This window comes from Bactrocera neohumeralis, unplaced genomic scaffold (genome assembly GCF_024586455.1).
Source record: "Bactrocera neohumeralis isolate Rockhampton unplaced genomic scaffold, APGP_CSIRO_Bneo_wtdbg2-racon-allhic-juicebox.fasta_v2 cluster09, whole genome shotgun sequence".
Taxonomy (NCBI): domain Eukaryota; kingdom Metazoa; phylum Arthropoda; class Insecta; order Diptera; family Tephritidae; genus Bactrocera; species Bactrocera neohumeralis.
Window position 1 is genome coordinate 17,517,770 of NW_026089622.1, and position 18,306 is coordinate 17,536,075.

An 18,306-nucleotide genomic window follows, 5' to 3' on the forward strand; every position below is an offset into this window, starting at 1 on the left:
TAAATGTCACAAGGACCTACTCGTCTCCGTCCTTGTCCCGTCCATCGCATTCCTTGGACGGCTGTGATGTCAGCCTTTGTTTTTACGAGGACAACCAGCTGGGCAGCGGCACCTTCCCAATTAAGGGACCGGACATTCCAGGTGCATGCCCTCAATTCGTAGTCCTTATTTCGTTTGCCATGGTTGTCTCTTATCCGAGGCTGTCGCTGGTTTTTCATTGGAGTGTTTTTTTACGTGGCGGGTCCCAAACCCAGCGCACAACCCTATGCAGGGGATGTTTCGCATTCTCACTTTAGCTCGCCTTCGAACGGATGTTTTTAGGCTACCCAGAGGATACTTGGTCAAAGACCGGAAGTAGTGAGCTGCTTGAGCCATGTGTAAAAGAATCGTTTCTGGCCACTCCCAAGTGAATGGCGATCAGAGAACTTTCCTCACTTGCGTGAACTTCTACACATGACTCCATTTGAATAAGAAAGAAAAAATATATTTGTAAGATGGATGCTGAAACCATTAGGGCAATGACGGAAGGGACGTTAAAAGAAAAACTAAGAGAACATTGGTTGTGCGTTACGGATAGGAAATAGGTGTTGCAACTGCGCTTGCTACAACACTTAATTTTCGGTGATGAGCAAGATGAAGGGGAGTGCGGCGACAAATTGGAAAATTCGTTGTACGTTGATGTAAGAGCAGCTACATCGAATTCGCAAAGGGTGTCATTTTCGTTGCTCGACATTAAAGACAGTGTGTCAGGTTTTTTTGGTGATGATACTTGCGACGTTCGTCACTAAGGAATTTAATGATATAGCTGAAACGGTCGGTTGGAATAATTTAGAACGATTTGTATATGCTAAACAGCTACTTAAGGGAGAAGCGAAATTGTTTGTACGTAGATTAGGAGGAGTAAGAGAGTGGGCTAGTTTAAAGCGTTCTCTTGCCGATGAGTTTGGTTATGTGCGTCTGAAGTACATCGAGCATTTAGAAACCGGAGTAAACAGCCAAAAGAAAGTTTTCAGGAATACCTTTATGCAATTTTAGAATTGGGGAAGAAAATCTCCTTAAATGATAGAAGCGTAGTAGAGTATTTCGTGGATGGCACACCAGACGTTAGGGCACATAAGGGTATGTTATATCAAGCCAAAACGGTAAGCGAATTGAAAAAACAAATTCGCATATACGAGAAAGTTAGAAGTGTGCAAACTACAGTAGACAAGGAATACGTAGAACGGTTCACTACAGAGAGTAAAGCATCGATGAAAAAGAAGTGTTTTAAGTGTGATAAGGAAAGTCACATAGGAAGAACCTGTCCGAAGGCTAGGTCAAGTAATGTCGTTTGCTTTAAGTGCAAACAGAAGGGACATTATTCTCAGCATTGTAAAGAGCAGAGAGATAACACGATAAAAGTGAACAGGTAAATACAAGTTCGTTAATGCAACTATCAATGGTTTTACCTTCAGTGCATTAGTGGATACAGGATGTATGGTGTGTATCATGAGGTATAATACCTTAGTGATGTTAGGAGATATAAAGCTAATTGGGGAAAAACAAAAACTGTTCGGTGTAGGTAAAGGCGTGCTGATATTTCAATTGAAGGGTTGTCATTAAATGTAACATTTCACCTGGTTAGGGAAAGTGATATTCCGTATGCAGCCATGACCAGAAATGATGTACTTCACGATGTTAAGTTAGTTTTTAGAGAAGGTAGTGTTGAGTTCAGGAAACCTGTGAGGGCTGTTGAGGAGGCAGCGGAGCACGCGAAGATCAGGGAGATTCCTGGGTATGTGTGTGGTGGAGCTGAAGAGTTTGGGTCAGCCCACCAAGGTGCATGCAGTGATGCTGAAGTGTTTGTGTCAGCTCACCGGGATGCAAGTGGTGATGTTGAGGGGTTTGTGTCAACTGACCGTGAGTTAAGAGACTATGGAAATAGTCAAGTTGAGGTTTACGAGGAACAAAAGGACATTACCGGACCGGTATTAGAAACGTCATTGGTGATAATGGGTTAAACGAAGAGTTTGGGGTATTTTTTTCAATTGGAACGGCAATATCTGAGGAGTCAGATAAAGTGGATCTATCGCATCTGCCGATAGACGAGGCTAAAGTAGTTAACAGTTGGATTAATAGTTATTATCCTAAAAAGTCTAGTAAAACGCCAGTACAGATAAAATTGTTATTGAAGGATGAGAAACCGATATTACAGCGGCCACGTAGAGTGTCGCAGGCGGATCAAAGATGTATTGATGAGGAGGTAGCGCGTATACTAAAAGAGGGTATTATTCAGAATAGTGTGTCGGAATACGCGCCGCCGGTTGTGTGTGCTTGGATCCACAAGCATGTTCTGAAATATCGATCGTATGTATCGACAAAATACCGCCGGCAAATTATTAATTCAAAATGGCTCAAAACAAAATTCTTGTTGGCCGTTCCGAGTTAGGAAAGACGTGTGTTTTCGAGACCCTTGTTCTATTGGCACATGATAGACTCCGTTCTTCAAGTCCAACGTGGTGAAGACCCTTGCACCATGTAATCTGTCTAACGCTTCGTTCACCACTGTCATTGGAAAATTGTTCCTGATTATTTGTTCGCTTATCTTGCGATAATCACAACAAAACCGTTTTGCTCCGTTTTTCTGTGTAGCTACACAATTGGCAACGCGTATTCCGACACACTATTCTGAATAATACCCTCTTTAAGCATACCTCCTCATCAATACATCTTTGATCCGCCTGCGACACTCTACGTGGCCGTGGCAGTCTACAAATCAAACATTTTTGGTATACAGGGCTTTTTAATTTGGCCGAGCTCTTTATCCGGTTCAAAGGGCCAAAAATGTTTAATTTGTTTTATCAAACATTGACCTTAAAAAAGTATTTGTCATTCCTTACCAGTGGTGGGGGATATGAAAAGCCTTATATCGAGGGAGAATTTATTCATTCTAATTTTATTTTGATATTTTCATTTGCCTTTTGACACTATTTTAGAACCTCTCCATTGAAGTTGGTCGCCTTGTCGTGGCGAAGGGGCTTAAGTAAGAGTAAAGTGTGCATCCCAAAGGAAACGCACTCTAATCTTACGAACTAAGAGGGACACTTCATAATTCCCACAATAGTGATATGGATGAATACACCCTAGGTTTTACGCCCATCTCCTATTGTGGAAGTATGAGGATACCCGAACCAACACCACCCTAAGCCAAGGTGTCGAGGTACCCGTGCCGAGGGCTGAATGGTCAGCGGGGGGTAATAAATAGCTGATCGCGAACCGTCCCCTCCGATGCCCGGGCGAGGTCGGAGGTATAAAAGCCTTCTCTCCGCATACCGGCTCTGCGGACGAGTGACCAACCCTTTCCGGATTACTCGTGGGACCAAATATGAACGGAAACAACAATTTAACAACAACAACAACATCAACTACAACAACCAAATTGACGACAACAGCAACGACTAAGGACATGAGCTATCGGAATCCTATTACGGAATCCGAAGAAGAAGAGCTACTTGCCTCCAGCCAGGAGACGAGTAAGAGTACTACCGGACATACCAACCAAAGTATACCGGTAGATACAGCAGAAAACGCCCCTGATATAAGGGAGGAAGCGTCCCCCTCCAAGGCTGCCATGAGCACCAACCAAAGTGCACTGGCGGCGAAAGGAGAAAACAGAAAGAAGCGCAAGAAATCCCAGAATCAGCTGAGGAAAAACCGGTACCAGAGGGCAGTCTTCATACTAGGGAAGATAGCCAAAGACCAGGCAGCCGGTACCCCAGTTGATGAGGCTGAAACAAAGCGCCTCAAATCTATCGTAGAGGAATATGAAGGCTACCTGAAAAGGAAGCAATCACAACCTCAAGAAGAGAGCAAGCGAGAGAGCACTTCTCAGAAGAGAAATCGCTCCATCATAGAAGTACCCGGAACTCAGCCCAAAAAACCGAGGCGGAGCGAAGGTGAACACAGCAGCACAACAACGGCAAGGCATTTCTGCGATGTTGCCAGAGATAGCCTGCAGGTGGCCATCATAGACGGAAATTCCTCCTCTCCGAGCACAATGCAGGAGAGATGGGTGGAGATCGACGTCAGATTGTCGAAAATCCTAACCACAACTTTTAATAAATCTACTCCGCTAACAGTTTTGAAAAAGAGAAAGTCTCTTCCTTGGTGGAACAGTGAACTTAAGAATTTGAGAACACAACTAAGGAAGGCTTTCAATGAGAGTTTTAGAACCAAAATCTGGCAGCCATATAAAGACAGTATGAAAGAATACAAAAAAGCAGTCAGGAAAGCTAAAAAGGACTCATGGCGATCTTTCTGCACATCGATAGAAAGTTGCACAGAAGCCGCCAGGCTCAGTAAAGTGCTATCCAAAGATCATTTTAATACTGCCTACATTAGGGCGGAGGGAAGTGATTGGACCTCCTCGGCAAAAGAGTCTCTGGAGGTACTAATCACAACGCACTTCCCCGGGAGTCAGCAAACACCTTCAACAAGGGTTCAACCAGAACCACCGCTGAACGCAGCTGACTATCGAAGCCAAATAGTAGACAAATGAAAAATCAAATACGCCATAAATAGTTTTGCACCATATAAAGCGGCAGGTCCTGACGGGATTATGCCCATAATGCTGCAAAAACTGGTAGAACCAATGGTTCTAAGGCTAGAAAATATATACAAACCGAAACCGCCCTTCACGAGGTGATAAGTGTAATTGAAAAATCACTACATCACAAACAATACACCATGGCTGCATTTCTAGACATAGAGGGCGCCTTCAACAACATAGAAGTAAATGCGATAATTAATTCTCTGGCACATGGTGGTATAGACGACACTGTGTGCAGATGGATACTATCGATGCTTGAGAATAGGAAGATTATAGCTTCAAACGGCGCTGCAACACAAACAAGCTATGTGAGTAGAGGAACGCCTCAAGGGGGTCCTCTCTCCGCTTCTATGGGTTGCAGCGCTGAACGAAATACTACTCCAACTAAACGGTGGAGGGATGAAAGCAGTAGCGTATGCAGACGATATAGTGTTGTTGGTTTCAGGCATGTTGGTAACCCGAACAAAACAGAATTGATGCTATTCACTAGCAGAACCAAAATACCTCAGTTTCAACTTCCGGTACTAAACGGTACAACACTAACTCTATCCCCCACAGCTAAATACTTGGGGGTGGAGATAGACACCAAACTGTCCTGGAAAATAAATATAGAAAAAAGAATAAACAAAGCATACATGGCCTACTATATGTACTTGTAAGAAAATCGTCAACAAGAATTGGGGCCTTAAACCAAGTATAATCATGTGGATGTATACGGCTGTCATAAGACCTATACTTACATATGGAGCTCTGGTATGGTGGCCAGCGCTAAACAAACAATACAATATTAGAAAATTAAATGGAATACAAAGAGCAGCATGTGCGGGTGTTACGGGTGCAATCAGGTCATGTCCGACTGATGCGCTCAATGTGATCCTGCATCAACTACCAATGGACATTTTTATTCACAAAACAGCAGCTATTGCGGCGATAAGAATAAAAGAATTGGGAGGTTGGAATCAGCAGAACTACGGACATAGTGTAATTCTAAACAAGTTCACTATTAACAAATCAGACTACATTCTCCCAAAGCTGGATTTCAATAGACACTTCCAGGTGAGGATACCATGTAGACGAGAATGGAGAAGAGGTTCAATGGTTGAGGAAGATACCACCTCAATCTATACCGACGGGTCCAAAATAGACTGCGGAGTAGGCACGGGGGTATTCTCCGCTGATCTAGGCATATCTCTCTCTATACGTCTACCGAACTCGGCTAGCATCTTCCAAGCAGAAGTACTAGGCATAGAAAAAGCCTGCGAAGTTCTGTTAGAAAACCACGGGAATATACATAAAGCAACTATATTTACGGACAGCCAGGCGGCCCTCCAGGCTTTGTCTTCGCCCATGACAAATTCCAGTACAGTTCACAACTGCAAGAGAGCACTAAGCTCAATAAAAGACAAGCTCCAGCTAAACTTGATCTGGGTTCCCGGCCACAGGAACATTTTCGGTAACGAAAAAGCAGACGAGTTGGCAAAGGCAGGAGCTTTCCTCAATGAATCCAAGGCGGAGCTAATACCAAGCCCGCTAGGATAGATAAAAGGAGAGATCAATAGACAATTTCAGCAAATTGCAAACAACAGGTGGAAAAACATTACAAAATGCGTCATAACTAAACAATTATGGCCAACATATGACAGGAAAAGAACCAATGACTTATTAAATAGGTCAAGAAAAAGTATTTACAGAATAACAGCTACCACAACAGGGCACTGGCCATTTGGGGAACATGCGTCCAAAATGGGCTTGCCCTACAACGACATCTGCCGTGGCTGCGGAGTAGCAGGGAACAAGGAAACAATCTTCCACTTTCTCTGCGAATGCCCAGCTCTACCACAGATCCGACACAAAACACTCGGAATCCACCAAGCACCAAACCTTGAATGGATTTCCACCAAAAGCATATCGGACATTAGTAGTTTCATCGAAACCTCAAAATGGTTTGAGAGAGAAGGTGAAACGTAAGAGCAGATGCAGGAGGTTCTACGAATAGTGTATCAAAATGGCACATCAAGTGCTAATTGAGCCCGATAGGGCTGCACTCCTACCTACCTACCTATTTTAGAAAACTATCTGACATAACTAAATATATGTGTATATGTTTGTATGTTTTGGACACTACGTCCCTGCCAACCACGGCTACCCGCTTGTGACAAATATTCCAATACAACTACACATTTTTTCTCTATACACTAACACCAACGCACATTTTCGGGTTATTTTTTGTTTACCTAAATGCCATGAAAAAAAGTTTGTTTCATTTCTTGATTTTTTTTGAATGAGTGTGAAGGAGAAAACATAATTGTCAATAGTGACAATAGAAAATCCCAAAAAGGGTATTAAATAAACGATTGAAAGACGCATGTCGTTCGTGATCGTACCATCGTAAAGGAGGCTCGTACAACAAGAAGGTAAGTAAATGAATTTTATGTGATTTTTTAGAGCATTGGAAATCAGAACTGAATTGGAAGTAGCAGCAGCAGCTATATCATCAGAAGCGGCAAATATCAATTGTTAAGTAAGTATGTGAAAAAAGTGTGTGTACTTTGAAATTGGACTGCGCAGTCCAATATAAAACGCAAAAATAAATACATACATATGTACATACTTATGTATTTTATGCGTTTAAGGCGGCCTGCACAATCCAATATAATAGGTGAAAACAAATTTTGTTTTATATTTTAAATGATCAAATAATATTTACATATCTTTTCTTTCAGATGTTATTATTATTTTTATTTAATTATTCTTTCTCTTCAGATTTTATCACTATTTTTATTTAATTAATCTTTGCTTTCAGGGTAAATTCTATTTGTATTTAATATATTTTATTCTTTCAGATAATATTATCATTTCATACAATTAATCTTTCTTCAATGTAATTATTATTTAATCTCAGGTATTAATAACCTTTATTTTATTTTCAGGTATTTGTGTTTTATAATATTTTTCCACTCTTTTATTTCCAGGTTTTAATAATTCTGAATACGAGGGTGTACACCCACTACTTACTTTTTCTAATTATTCACGCACTACCACTTTATTAAAAACAAAATCCAAGTGGCATTTATATTTAAAATGATTTTAATAGATCAAGTAGTTTTTACCACAAAATTTGTAAGGAAGAATATAAAAGTACTACATATAAATAAATGCAGGACAGTGTCCAGATGACGCAACGAAAGATGGGGTTGATTCGATGTAGCCCGGTGGTTACTTATGTGGTGATCTTGATGTAGCGCTCTGGATTACTAACGCACTCAGGATCGGTGAATTATATATGTATCGGCGTAGAGATGTTAAGGCGGCGCAGTGTGTACATATGAATTTCTTGTAGATGAATTTTAATGCGCGCATGCTGATGTGCGGCTTGTGTAGAACGAATGTTGATAGCGAATTGTGTAGAACGAATTCAGTCTGCTTTCTCCTTGTCCATCCTTTTTGATGAGTGGGTGTAAAGGTATGGTGAGTTGTGTTGGGGTCATCAGCTGTGGTGAATTGAGCTGTCGCATTAGGATGCGCTAGTTTTACCGAGTAGAGGGGGTGGATGCTTAACTCATTTAAACATCCTGGGCCCCCTAGGGAAATATTTTGCCTAGTTTAGTTTTATTAAACTGATGCATGTAATTCGGCTTACTGTTGGTGGAGTAACCGATGCCGCAGAATATAAGCTATAAGAAGCGATTTTGGTTTTAATAGCCAATTGTATTTTGTGTAAATATTTGTGTTTAAGGTAATAATTTATTTTGCGTGCTTTGACGACTTATTGTATTATTATACCAAAAAAGTTGTTTGCTTCTATTAATTTTATTAGCTGTTTACAATTTATTTTTCATCGGTTTGACATACCGGTAGTTTATTATATGCCTTCTCTGTATTATCGGCAATGTTTGGACTTTATTTATTCTCGGCTTATGAAGGATAGTAACTTTACGCCTGGCTCAGATATGGCCAGAATGGGTACTCCTTAGCCCTGGTATTAGGACTGTGACAATAGAGGGATCTTGCGAGAGTGTGGCCGGTAATTGCGAACGGCTTAATTTAGAATTATAATTTTTATGTGACCTCTGCTTTTGTTGGTTTTTTTTTTTATTTATTCTATTTGGGAATTTAGGAAACTATTTATTAAGCAATATTTTATGAGAGGTGTCGATTTTCAATCCCTTTGAGACAATTTTGTCATATATTGTGTTTAAGTGCGTATGCATTAATTTGGCAAGTAGTAGCGCGCCATATAGCTCCAGATTTTTGAATCAGGTATTTGTATCATTTTTGGTGAAAGCCATCCTGCGGGGTCGAAAAGTTACATATTTTTGTGTTTTTGCTGCTAATTCTCGTGGAGTGTTGGAAAATCGTGGCTTGAGTGGTAGTAGTACGGCGTACCGGCCATTATTTGATCCAGTAGTTGTGGCTTTAGAGAAGTGCTCACAATACTGATATTTTATAGTTTGGTTTGCTAATGGAAGTTTCTTTAACTTTTGCGATTTACTTAATTGTAAATTAAGGTTTTTGCTCTCAACCTGAGTTGGTCTGGTGGTAACTGGTTCTATAACTAGTCCACTTTGTACTTCGCTGTGCAGCGTTTGAACATTTTGTGCCTTTGAGCAACATGCTGTCTCTTGGCAATTTTTCAAATTTTGGTTTTCGGGGTTTGCTTTTGCAATTAAACCCGTGGTTCTTTGTGTATAAGCGCTTCTTTGAGGTGGGATAGAAGCATAGAATTGTGTCTTTTATGACAATATAAGCAATTAAATTTGCTTTTGCAAGTTTTCAGATTGTGTGTATGGGACAAGCAGTTTGTGCAGAGTCTTTTTGATCTGACAAAGTTGTTCCTTTCGTTAATGTTTAATTTTTTAAACCTCTCGCAAGATTTAAGTTTATGCCCTCTTTTACATAGTTCGCATGACGGATGTTTTCGTTGTTCAGATGTGAACGATTGCGTTTTGTGAAAGTTTTTGTTTAAATTGTTTTTGTTACTAACTTGAGGTCTATTTATGCTTCCATTTTGGTCGCGTTTGTTCTTAGTTTTGATTATTTTTTCTTTTAACCTTTCCGCAATTTCATATTGGGTGGTGAGAAAATCTTTCATTTGTTGCCACGTTGGGCACTTTTTTCGTGATGAGAGCGATTGCTCCCATAGAAGTAACGACTTCTCTGGTAATGCGGCAGTGCAAATGTTTACTAGAATTGGATCCCAGCTGTCTGTGGGAATATTTAGTGTCGATAGAATCGACAAACAATTTGAAACACTGGATTCTAGTTTGATGAATTCTACACTTGTTCCTTTCTTGATTTTTGGCAAGTTCATTAGTGTCGTTACTTGCTTATCGACCAGTATTCTGTCATTTTCGTATCGAGCTTTTAGAGCTTCCCAAGCCAAATTGAAATTGTCGTCATTAAGAGCGAACTGTTTTACAATTATGCCTGCTTGACCTTTAGTTTTGTATCTGAGATGATACAATTTTTGCGCTTGTGATAATTGAGGATGGCTTATGTACACGGCCGTGAACATGTCCCGGAAGGACGGCCATTCTTCATAACCTCCGTAAAAGGCTTCTGTGTCACATGCGGGCACCTCGAGGTGGATGTCTGAACTTGCCTCTTGACTGTCTATTTGTGGCAGCACTACTCTACTGTGGGGAGTAGGTGCAATTGCTTTAATGAGCTTTAGTTGATCGGAGATCATAGCTTCTGTTTCTTCGAACTGGTCTAAGCAGTTTTCGTAAATATCGTAAGCCGATGATTTAAGATTATGTGGCAAGTCTGAATCGTCAGATTCTAGTATGGCGTCATGAGCCGCTTGGAGGCGAGTCCAAAAATTTTTAAGATTTTGGCTTTTTATTTCTAATAACGATTCCGAGTTTTCGTGAATCGGTGAAGAGGTAAATCTAGTGCAGTATCTTGTTAAACTGTCACTTTCTGAAATAAATTTGATAGCCTGTTTTGAGCGTGTAGCTCCTGAAGGTGTATTATGATTTCTTTCGTTAGTAACCATTTTTATTATATTGTATATTTGTATATGAAAATACTGTTAAATATTTTCTCAGTGTAAACTGATTTACGATATTCTAATAGATGCAATAAAGTATTATAAATTGAATATTTAGATTATATCTGTAAAAAACGTATTTTTAGTTAATATCGTTTTTTATTTATTTGCAATGTTATTGCGATATTATTTTTATTTATATTTTATTTCGAATTGTTAATAATTATTAAACCGCGTTTTTTATATATTAAAATATTTGATGTCCGAATGATTTTTTATTTTGGTACACCCTAATACTTGGCTTGTATGTATGTACTTGTTTTTGTGCAATTGAGAGCTCGTCAAAGAGATCAATATGCTTTGTACATGATATGCACGAATTGTTTGTGCTAATGTTTATGCTTGTTCGTAAGCATTTGAGAGCTCGTTAGAGAGATCAATTCGCTTTTTGTGCACAATCCTTCTTGTTTTTGTTTGCAAAGAACAAGAGGTATGCTGGATAATTGCAAATGCGGACTTTGAATATTTGTATGTACTAATGTTTATGTGTTAATTAAAATGTATATAATTTAATTTTTGGTTGTGTTCACAGACTTAAGTATATTTTGTGAAACTGATTTTTTTTGTATTCGTTTCAATAAACGTATTCTATGAGTTTTATTTTACCGTTCCGTTTAGTTATTTACGGAAAATTACCTTTTTTTTGAAAATTAATTAAAATTTATATTACTTTGTACCCAGTGTAGGGTATAAGATTACAGACAAATAGACGGCATAGAGTGTATATATATGTACATACATACATATGTATGAATGTTCGCACTGTGAAAAGAGAGCGAAAGCGAAGTGGATAATGTGCAGGTATGCTCCCGTATTAACTTCATTATATTTGGTATATGTATGTAATTTATCTGCACTCGGTAAATATGTAAGTTAACACAACATTTGTTACTCAAGTATCGACTTACAACTTCCGGCACGTGTGACCGAAATGCACCAGAAAGTGCATGATCAGCGTCAGCACTACCTGTTGTGCAGCATAAGATTCGTGGAAGCGAATCACGCCACTTATAATTATTAAAGTTAGAATTAAGCATAAATATTGTAATTCGGTTAAGCTAACTTCAGTTTGTAAAACTCATTAAAGATACGCGCTAGCGCTGCCTGAATGCAGCTCCGTGAAAAATAATATTTTTTGGTTTTCAATTAACCAAAAGATTAACTGGCGCCCGAGCTAAAAAGCTATAAATAATAGAGGAATAAAGGCCCCCTAGTAGCGTAAAGCAAACGGGAAGCAATAGTTGCTAGCCAACTCTATTCGCGAGTGTTTAAATAAGTGAAAAACAAAAGACACACAAAGTGTTATCTGTTAATTAAAAAATCTATTACAATGTGCATAAAAACGCGGAGACATTATTAATAAAATTTAAAGCCAAACTAAAAACCACACGTGTAACAAATACCAAACAACTGAAGAAAGGCGTGCACAAGTGAAAGAACGAACAAAGCAATAATACAAACCTAATGATGTGTGAAAACTAAAAAATATCGAAAGACCGCTTATGAAACTAAACCTGCAAAGAGTTAGGAAAAAAAACTTAGAATTACAAATTGAAGAGTGTGGTGACTTGCAACTTGCTAAGCGTAAAATACACGCAAGTTCAGGGATACAAATTATTTCATCTTTAATAAAAAATAATAATAAAAAAAAAAACATTTTTATTAACAAACTACAAAAACAATACAAAACACAAATTAATAAAATACAATAAAAAATAAATAAAAATAAAAAGCGACCAATTAATCACGGCTGAAAAAGGCAGTAAGCGGTGTGCGTGAATTAAATATTGATGAAAATATACGTGTGTGCGTGCAACGAAATACGCCAAAGTGTAAATTAAATGTATTGCAAAAAAAATTTCGTGGAAGCAAAAATCAACGCATATTGCAGGCAAGGGAAAAAATCAAGGCAGATATTTAACAAGCGAATTGCAGCTCAGCAAGTGGAGATATCCGGCACAGCAGCTAATAGGAATAATACTATCGGTGGTAGCAGCGACAACAGAATCTTCAACAATCCTGTAAGTGGAAGCAGCCTATAATAACTATTTAGATATTATATTAAGAATATCAATATATCATTATATTACTAAGAATATTAAAAGTACACAAATGGCAAACCCCAATAATTTAATCCGCCCTCCAATCCTTCCCTCCAATTCGTCACCTAATACCCCTCAGACATCCCAAAATACACAATTGAGTATGGACGACCTGTCCAGGCTCATAGCTAGTATAGCTTCAGATATAGTAAAGACACAGGGACCGCAAGTGGTACATGCGGCATTACACCCAAATGCAATTGCAACCGACATTACGGACCAAACTATAGACATAGAACATAGGAATAACTTAGGCGAATTGGATAGGATACCTGACATCGTAAAATGTCTAAAAGAATTCTCTGGCAATCCAGGAGAATTCAACTCATGGAAAAAAAACGTAGATCGAGTTTTAGCGATATATGAACCTCAAAAGGGGACACCGAAGTATTACGGAATTTTAAGTGTAATACGGAATAAAATAATAGGCAATGCCGATGCGGCATTGGAAGCATATAATACGCCACTTGATTGGCAATCAATTTCTAAATGTCTAATTATGCACTACGGTGACAAGCGCGACTTGTCAACATTAGAATATCAAATGACCACATTGGTCCAGGGAAATAGAACAGTTTCCGATTTCTACCAGCAGGTATATAGCCACCTTTTATTGATACTAAATAAATTAGGTTGTCTCGATATGGGCAATGAATCCCTTCGCATGCTGACGCAAGCATATAGGGACAAAGCATTAGATACTTTTATAAGAGGGCTTAACGGGGATTTACCTAGACTATTAGGAATACGAGAGCCGGCAGACCTGCCGCAGGCTCTTCATCTCTGCTTAAAACTACAGAATCAGAACTTTCGTATGAACCATGCGTACAATGGAAGACTAGTACAGCCTCCACCCTTACCTCCAAGAAGGAATTTTCATCAGCCACAAAGGCATCAATTTTACCCCCAGCTAGCGCATTTACCCCAACCACAGCGGACAACTTGGCAACCAAGGCAACAACAACATAATAATTTTCATTACGATAACAACCCTCAAGACCTCCGAAACCGCAGCCACGTCCAGAGCCCATGGACGTCGACCCGAGCATACACTCTCGTCGCGTTAACTACATAAACAGACCCCAAGGAAGCGAGCACTTTGGCAAGAGGCCACAACAATTTCCGAATCAATAGCGAAGGAAGGAGCAACGAACATTTCACATTAACACAACGTCACAGGAAGACGGGCAATTTGGTGAACCAAGCGATATCCATTTTTTAGAATAATTAGCTCTTCGCTCCCCTACTTCGAAGTAAAGGCGGAGAGCGGTAGAATTTTAAAATTTTTAGTGGACACAGGTTCCAGTAAAAATTATGTTAAGCCAGAGCTGGCAAAGAAAAAAATCCGAAACGACAACCCCTTTTTTGCAAAATCTATTGCGGGAAATTTAGAAATCAGAGAACATACTTATGTTCAACTTTTTAACTTTAAAGATAAAATTAAATTCTATCTAATGCCACTTCTCAAAACCTTTGACGGTATTCTAGGGAATGATACCCTTCGGGAATTTAAAGCCATTATATACACTGGAGAAAATTACATGACTTTAAGTAACGGCTTTAAGGTTCACCTCAAACAGCTTCCCTCACAGCGAGTGAACGCAATTAATGTAGATGAGGGAAACCTCTCAGAAAATCAAATGCACACGATGGAAGCATCGTAAATAAATACCCAAAGCTTTTTTCCGAACCTGACGAAAAGCTAACCTATACAACAAAAGTTGTCGAACAAATTCGTACAACATCCGATTCTCCTGTTTATGCAAAATTCTATCCATATCCTGCAGCATTGAAACAGGAAGTGGAATCTCAAGTAGAAAAGCTTTTAAGCGATGGTATAATTAGACCATCTAGATCACAGTACAACTCCCCAGTGTGGATTGTACCAAAGAAGCCAGACGAAGCAGGAAATAAACAATACCGTATGGTCATTGATTATAGGAAATTAAACAAAGTAACGATCGCGGACAGATACCCCATTCCGGAAATTACAGAAGTAATCTCTCAACTAGGTAATAGCAATTTCTTCTCCGTTCTCGACCTAAAAAGTGGTTTTCACCAGATTCCACTAAAAAAATCTGATATAGAAAAAACTGCTTTCTCTATCAACAATGGGAAGTACGAATTTACTCGTCTACCATTTGGCCTAAAAAATGCGCCATCTATTTTTCAACGCGCATTAGATGATATATTAAGAGAACACATAGGGAAATGTTGCTACGTGTATATCGACGATATAATTATTTTTAGCAAAACAGAGGAGGAACACTTCAAACATATATATAAAGTATTTGAAACATTAGAAAACGCTAATATGAAAGTGCAGTTAGGAAAATGTAAATTTTTCAAAAAAGAAGTAGAATTCTTAGGATATGTAATCACACCGGTTGGCATAAGAACCAACCCAAAAAAAGTTGAAGCCATTTCAAACTTTCCACCACCACAAAATTTAAAACAACTTCGCAGCTTCCTCGGCATGTCAGGGTACTACCGGCGCTTTAATAGAGATTACGCTAAACTTGCAAAACCCCTAACATCTCTTTTAAGAGGGGAAGACGGTCGTACGTCAAAGAATAAATCTAGTCACATAAAAATAAATTTGAATAAGGAAGCGACAGAAGCTTTCATGAAAATAAAAAATTCCCTCACCTCAGAGGATATCATCCTCACGTATCCGGATTACAGCAAAGAATTTGAGCTGACCACGAATGCGTCCAACTTCGCCATAGGCGCAGTATTGTCTCAGTCAGATAGACCAATAGCATTTTTATCTAGGACATTAAGCAAAGCTGAAGAGCACTATGCCGCAAACGAAAAAGAAATGTTAGCCATCATTTGGGAATTAAATTCATTTCGTAATTATCTGTATGGATCGGCCAGAGTAAAAATATTCACCGATCACCAACCATTAACTTATGCGTTAAGCAACAAGAATGCTAATAGCAAAATGAAACGCTGGAAAGCAATACTAGAGGAATACAGTTATGAAATGTACTATAAACCAGGTAGAACAAACGTCGTGGCCGACGCACTGTCAAGAATTCCACACCAAGAATCAGATTTGCATACGCTATCAATAGCGACAAATTCGGATGACAGCTCATCCCACAATTTAATATACTGCGTAGAAGCACCAATTAACGCGTTTAAAAACCAAATATTTTTAAATAAGGATGTAACATCGACATATCAATTTAAAATCATATTTCCTACCTACCATCGTCATATAGTAACCGAACCTGATTACTGCGAACAAAATTTGATTTCTATTTTAAAAAGATATTTAAATCCGTCCGTAATAAACTGCATCAAAACGGAGGAGCACATTATGGGAAAGATTCAAGAAATTTACCCCTTACATTTTGACAAATATTTCCAATCAAAAATTACACAAAATTGTAATAAACAAAATTTAAAACAAAGAGGAACTTTTTTAATAAAATTTAAAAATTGTGAAATAAATGTATTTAACAGATCATATACTAATGTAAGGAAGGAAGTATATGAATCCTTCGTATTACCAAAGGTTATAACTAAAATTAAAGAAAATACAAATTTTACTAATAACGAATTAAGACTGGAAACATTGTATGAGAAGCAACTCCAGCATGAAAACAATATTGAATTTTTGATAAATAAAAGCGACAGTTCCTCAATAATTAGCTTAAGTTCTGATATAATAATAATTGTAATAATTATAATCGTTATAGCATTTTTATATAAAAATCGTCAAAAAGTATATTTGTCACCTGAATCTAGTGCAGAGGACATACTAAACATGCGGAAAGGTCCTTTTTTGCAAATAACAACGGCACACCCTACGATCAACACCGATTGGGGACAATCGATTTAAGAGGGGAAGAGTTAACACAACATTTGTTACTCAAGTATCGACTTACAACTTCCGGCACGTGTGACCGAAATGCACCAGAAAGTGCATGGTCAGCGTCAGCACTACCTGTTGTGCAGCATAAGATTCGTGGAAGCGAATCACGCCACTTATAATTATTAAAGTTAGAATTAAGCATAAATATTGTAATTCGGTTAAGCCAACTTCAGTTTGTAAAACTCAATAAAGATACGCGGTAGCGCTGCCCGAATGCAGCTCCGTGAAAAATTATATTTTTTGGTTTTCAATTAACCAAAAGATTAACTTGTATATATGTAGGTATGTTTGTGTTATAATTATTAATGTTTGCTTTTGCTTACTTAGTTATGTGCAAGCCTACTTACTGCTTTATTAAGCAGAAGAGGGGTATTGCCGGAAAATATTGCAAGTAAATACTTGAATTTTGGCTAATTTTTGTTTTTGTTAAATAGTTGTGTTTGAATACACAAAGGTAAGCTCATCATATAGGCATTAAATAATTATTTTATTTAAGTTTATAAATATTTGGATATATGGAATATTGTTTGTAACCGCTTTGTTGTGCTGTTAAAACGGATTTTAAGTTACAGATTTTATATTAGTATATAAAACCGTCTTTTTGTTTACATATGTATATGCATATTATTAAGTATGGAAAATGGATTAAATACGCTCACTTGGTTACTTCAAGATCTGTGTAGGTGTATATGTATATGCATGTGCATATGTTACCTTTATGGCGTCTGCGTTTTGTTCCTCTTCCTTTTACCACTCCTTATCTCCTCAAGGTTTGCAGCCGCTTTCAGGTACACCTTCTATTTTTGGTTTTTAATATTTTTTAGCTATTTTTTGTTCGCGCCCGATTGTTTTGTTTTTGTGTGTAATTTATTGTTTAGGCAATTTAAGATTTTGCGCGCGATTTATGTTTCTTCTTGAGTTTCGCTCGTCCGATTGCCTGTGTATGTTTGTTTTTGTATTACTGATCGCGCGAGTTACGTCGACGTCGATGCCAACCACTATCGGCATGACCGATATGAATGCAACTGCAATTCATAAGAACTGCAACAAAGAAATAATGCCGACGTCAACGTTAACAACCTACCCCAAAACACTTAGAATTAACTGGTCTACTTAAATATTTTCCCTTTTTTGTTACCGCAACAATATTGCGACCACACGAAATATGCATATCATATTTCGAAACAAACCAGGGCACTTACATTGGATCACATTGCATTTCCGCTGCACATTTAATATGTTCAAACGAATATTGCGATAGCAATTAACGTCACAATAAATAGTGCAACATAAATATTTGAGGGAATGCAATTGATGTAATGTGAGAAGTAGGCCACTTGACAAATATTGTCGCAACTACAAGTGGTTGCGCCAAAATAATAATAAGAAAAGAAATAATGTATTTTGTATCAGAAAATAGAACTTAGCTTAAGAAAATATTGGAAATAAATGAATAGAAGAATTCTGACGGTTAATCCGACAAGTCGTGGTTTTCTCTTAGCGATTCACTAAACCGAAGTTTAGTGTTAATAAGAATATTTGAACTAAAGTTCAGTATTCATCGATCAATGAGTTAATTTAGTATTAAAACACGGGTTCAATAACCACAACTGGCGCAGTCGGTAGGATCTTTGCCCTTAGACAAAGAAAAAGAGCCTGACACAACATGTAAACCGCT

General features: G+C 38.2%; 1 long non-coding RNA gene across 2 annotated transcripts in view; it reads right to left on the reverse strand.

The window, feature by feature from the left end:
* LOC126764294 (uncharacterized) overlaps window positions 1-17,888 on the reverse strand; it is a 43,639-nt gene extending 25,751 nt beyond the window's left edge. For both annotated transcript variants that reach the window (XR_007667900.1, XR_007667899.1), the window contains exon 1: window positions 17,343-17,888. This is a non-coding gene — a long non-coding RNA (uncharacterized LOC126764294). The remainder of the gene's footprint in view (window positions 1-17,342) is intronic.
* Between the last annotated feature and the right edge of the window lie 418 nt (window positions 17,889-18,306).